Raw genomic sequence first — 5,796 nt, 5'->3', positions numbered from 1 at the left:
ACAGTTGGATTATTGTGGAACCATATGCGACATCTATGAAGTTGATTTCAGACGATTTAGTATTTTCATTCTTGATGTAAAATGGTTTAGAACTATTTACAACGGTCCCCATGTGACAATGAGAAAAGATAGTAGCGGTTTCTTTGCAATAGATTCCACCAAACATTGGACCGATGAAAGTGATACTTTTGTTCTTCCCGAGCACTGTGAGCGGGTGCATACTAATGACTTAATTAATCAAAGCTTTCGTTTTTAAAGAGCCATTGATACATGTACTTGAGCATAATTTCATATATACAATTGACGACATTTGGCACCCATCTTCAATATAGGTGGTTTTTCATCCGGATCGTTTTGATCCAAGATGGTGGTACGTGATCCAAGTTGCACCACGAAGTAAGAAAATTTTTGAAGATCGAGATGTGGATATGGAGATGCCACTACCAATGCTGGATCCAATTGATCCCAATGAATCTAGCGAAGAAGATGAAGATCACAATATGAGCCAAGAGGAAGATGCGCATAATGACATCACACGGGAGGAAGATGGAGATCACGATATTGAGGAAGAAGACAACGATCATCAAGAATCACCACACTTTATTGAAGAATATGATCAAGTACTTTTAGGTGAACATATGATGCTAGAGTATGATGATGATATAGGAGATCAACTCGGTATAGAGTTAGAGATAGACTTGTTTGGCACCTTAGACTTGGCTCAAGATGAAACAGTTGATGTAAATGCTCTTAATTGATTTTTTTTATCTCAAACTTGGACATGAATATATGAGCTTCAAAGGCTTGATGTACATGCTCTCATATTTTTATTCTCTATGAGATCAAACATGTATGAAAATTAAAAAAATTTGTCATTGGAAAAAACTAACTTTTAAGGCCTATATGAGTAAAAAACCTCTCTGGAAAACGTCGCTATAAAATAGTATCTCAGTGTCGCTATATAGTGACCTTTATAATGGTTGCTATATAGTGACGTTTGTCTAGCGTCGCTATATAGCGACGCTTTACAGAATGCGCTTTTCATACCGATGATTAGCGCCCCGCATGCACTAAACGTTGATACGTAAATGTCGTAATAGGATCCATGTGTAGTAGTGATCCACACCAAAGAAAAGCCCAAGTGAAATGATTAATATTGAGTGTGATTAATTGGACAATGTAGTTGCAAATGTTACTATTTCATTGAACTTTGAAAACCTTTGCAAGTGATAACAAACTTTTAAAGAAATGATATATTTTATAATCTTATGTGTTATTATTGATTACAAGAGTTTTGCAAATAAGTAAATGTGCTGGGGATGGACAATTTGCTTGTTTTAATCATACTAAAGATTAATAAATTCATGTTATGATTTTTGTAACTATGCAATGAACGTTTATTCAAATTCATTCACTTTCATATGTTGTAACTATGAATAGTCTTTGATTCTTGTATTGCTACCCATTCCATTCAAAGTTTTGTTGTGGTTATCTATTACAAATAAATTCACATTGATTTTCTTCTTTAAATTCATTGTAAAACCCGACAAAAATTTATCTTTTAATTGTATGAACAGGAAGTAAGCAACCTATTCCCAAAGAAAAAAATGACAAAGTAAACTTTAACAATAGACTGAATGTGTTCAAGAACATGCAACACACACCACCCAATGGCCATCCAATGCCAAAGCAATAGTACCATTCAAAGATAGCTTTTAGGGGGGGGAAATTCTCTAGTGTCTCTTAGGATGAGGCACCTATCAGATTGTGCACCAAATGGATTTGTTATTTAGGGTAAGTGACTTTGCAAGTATGGTATGTATACAAAGTAAAAAACCCCAAATATCGTGCATTCTTGAAAGGAGACTTTACTTACAAGTTTTGTTCCCATACATTTACTTCGCTCATTCCATCCACTTATATTCATCAATTTGTAAATTTCTTACAAATTTGAGAATTTTATAGAGTGGAGTGGGCAACACATGTGGAAATTTGAGAATTTTATAGAGTGGAGGGGGCAACACATGTGGCAAGTGGACCAACTAAGGGGGAACATCAAAATTGTCTTTGCTTATTGATGCAACCACTTGTATCATTAAAGTTTAACCTTTTGAGAAAAACCTTTGCTTGTTGCCGAATCATTCACTGAGTACATACGTTCCTTGGGATGATGGATGATAAACTTTGGGAAGTTAAATGTTTCCAACGTTATGGGAACTACTACAATTGTCATAATAAAGGCTGCAAGCGATGAAGGTATGGGAGATCTCATCATAGTTTTCTAACTTGGGCTAAAAGCACCCTTTTTTTTTAATAAATGGTTCCTGACTCTTCAAAAAGTGGGCTATTTTGTATCCATTTGGACATCCATTCCAAGAGTAGGTCGCGATTTTTCGTGTGGAACCGATCCGCACTTGAAAGGCTTAGGCAAACGAGGAACATGGTCGATGGCACGTTTACGATTCACTCATGAGGAAGTGGAGCTCTCATGGTCTCCAGGCCATGAAGGAGAGGGTCAGATGATTGTTTCATTGCTCTACCTAAAAGTGCCAATTACAAAGAGGCCACAGCAACTGGTAAACCAATCCATCGACGAGAGCACCCGCCTTCACGTCAAGCGAGCTCACGACTAACCGCTACAGACAAAAGGAAGCACCCTAGATTTATCATTAGGTGGCTTCCCTCCATCAGTGGTGGTCATCAACAATTCTTAAGGTTTAGCCGTAGCTTTAATGTTCTCCAGGACTAGCTATTGCGGCAGCCTCTTTGTTACTCCTTTGTTAGCACCTCCAGCTAGAGCAACACAACAATATTCTATCGACGAGAGCACCGGTTTTCTCTTCAACGTAGACTTCACGTCAAGCATTGTCTCTGTGAGACCCTCGAGAAAAGTTGCGTCCAACTATAGACCATGTCCTACTGTTTTGTGCCTGTGCACTAGTCTCCATGGAGTACCCTATCTGCACTTGTCATCTCCTTCTATCTACCACATCTCTACATCCCATGTCAAGTCCACCATTGGAGCTATGGCTAGACCTCGAGAATTATTGATGACAATCACTGCTAAGGGGGAAGACGATGGAGCGCGATAGCATAAGAGACTCTAGCTAGCTTGAAGAATTGGTTTTGGTGGGCGCTAAAGATTTTACTGCCTATGGATGGGCATCTTCTCCTCCTTGCAAGAGGCATTGGCTACTCTACAGCAGTTTTGAGCTGTGCACCTTTTCGGCTAACGTATATGAAGCTCTGATAGAAAATGTTAAAGCTCTATGTTGTCCTCCTTGCATCACCCACTTTACCCCCATACTCTCATGGGAGAGAGCGTTTTGCACAGCTAGCCCCAACGCCGTCCATGTGCTTCATTCACTGAATTCTTTCATGGGACGTACTTCCTCCCACCACCTGCTCAAGAGCATTCCACATGATAAATTGTGGCCTCTGCTTGGAATGGATATCCAACCGTATGCAAAGTAACCCACCTTCCAAAGCCTCAAGAACCATACGCAAACCATACGCTTCTCTTTCATTAACGCTAAGCCTGATCACGATCAGGGCCTGAATTGGCAGAGACTCAAGAGCCTCGACAGTGTAGCTCTTGTCGAAAGCATCGAGCTGCCTGGCATGTGAGCCATTGAGAGCGATGAGACATTTTTTATGCAGTGCTTGGACAATTGGTGCAATGAATTGCTTGAAGACGGACAGTCTTGAGAATATGAAGAGTTACCGACTCTTCAACTTTCGCTTTGAAATGTTATACTAGCCATCCCCTCTACTTGCCACTTGTCATCAACCGCTACCAGGCCATGCACGAGTATCATGTGTCCTAACATATCATCTCTTCTCTTGCTTGTGTGCGGTACATATCATGATATCTCCCTGATTCCCGAGTCCCCACCTGCCATGTGTGCTTCCAATCCCCACTTTCTTGATCGACACCTCCCAAGTGTTCTTGCTCGCCCCTGGGAAAGTGGGTAGAACACACTTCCCTAATCGAGAAGCGATAGAATTAGAGGCTCACACTTACTACCACATATCATCACCTTGCATGCCAACTTGCCCAAAGCTAGTAGAGAATAATCAATATCGCACTTCCCTCATTGACAAGTGATACATGAGTCATAGCCTGCTAGTTGCTCACTGTATTCCCGCTACTTCCTTCCAAACCTCCACTAGGTTAAAGGGGCCAGATGCTCCAAAGTGTTTACAATGGCCAAATATGTGCACCTATCCACCCCCTCTTCTGCGTAGCCTAAGTCAAAGCCTAAATCAATACTACTCTCCCAACTAGAGAGGGCCCCTACTACTTCATCTTCTCTAAACTTTTTGATGCATTGGCTGTCAATCAAAAACAAATATTCTCTATTTTCATTGAAACCATATGGAGTGTATCACATCAAAACCTCATCCGTCATACCTTCCTCCTCTTCTTCCTCTTTTGGTTATCCTGTGGATGATGTTCTGCCTGCTTCTTTGAGCACCACAGCCACCTCTGCCATGTGCTCCACTTCTACTGTGTGCTTTTCCTTGTCCAATGTTGCACTAGACCAATCTGGTGCAAGGGTGGATTTTGCAGAAACATTGAGATTCTCTTCAACTTCAACATCTTGTTCTGCTACTAGCAGAAGACTTGGCTCTACCTTGGTGAATGGAGGTGCATCTGTGTCCTCAATTTCTAGAAAAATTACACAATAGGCTATTTCCAAGGATACAAAACGGGTTCCTATAGGACCCACTTGCAGATTTAACTCTTCATCCTTTGAAATTCTTCTAAAATTTTTTGGACTAAGGGATTTACAAATTCTCTGCAACCTATGCCTAAAAACAATATCAGCCTTACTTCCACCATTCCCTTGTGCCAGACCACACTCACCACTTTTCTGTTCCTTGGAGCTCAAGCACCTTAACTCCATCGTCCCCTTGCACCAACTCCGAGACTCTGTTATCCCCATTCATCGAACTATTGGCAGAACACTCATAGAAGGAGCATCGATGTTGCTTTAGACCTTTCTCCATTCAGGCATTCCTACCTACCACCGACTCAGCACACATGCAACACTCGGCACCTTAACAAGCAAATTCCAGCTAATCGCCTCATTTATATGTTTCATTTAGCATCGTGTCAACTATGAGACTTTGTTATTCCCATTCATCACACTACCGAAGACCATTCAAGGAAGGAGTAGTGCTGGCACTTTATACCTTTCCCTACTTGAACATTCCTACCTACCACCAACTCAGCACACATGCAACACCCAGTACCTCAATAATCACCTCATTTAGATGTTTCACTGTAGCATCCTGTCATTGAAATAATCCTTTCAAATGTCTAGGGTTAGAAGCCTTGTGTACAAAAGACAACATAACATGCCACTATTGGATGCCTTGCCATGTGAACAACATAATGAGTCAGGTCAAGCCACTCAACACAAGTAGGGACGGTGATGGAAGGTACAAAAATTGAATGATATTTGAGTAAGATCAAGGGATCCCCTTGTTTAAGTTTAATTCTAATAAATATAGGGATAACAGAAAGTTTCTAACTGGAGCTATCTTGGATTTGAATCTCACCATTTGATCTCTCTCATCCACTCATAAGAAATGCAAATCACACATTGAAGTAAGATCTAAAACTACAATCATTCACACCATTATCGATGGTCTTTATAATGACATTTACATTAAAAAGAGTTTTTGAATTCTTGAAAGCATCGAAGGTTCATGCAATATTTGTGTCAATAAGAATATGTCAAAATTATCATCTATATTTCCATTGATATTGTTGGTGTACAGATATAT

This window comes from Dipteris shenzhenensis, chromosome 13 (genome assembly GCF_047967505.1).
Source record: "Dipteris shenzhenensis isolate YYH24624 ecotype China chromosome 13, Dip_SZ_1.0, whole genome shotgun sequence".
In the NCBI taxonomy this organism is placed as follows: domain Eukaryota; kingdom Viridiplantae; phylum Streptophyta; class Polypodiopsida; order Gleicheniales; family Dipteridaceae; genus Dipteris; species Dipteris shenzhenensis.
Note: the sequence above shows the minus strand (reverse complement) of the source record.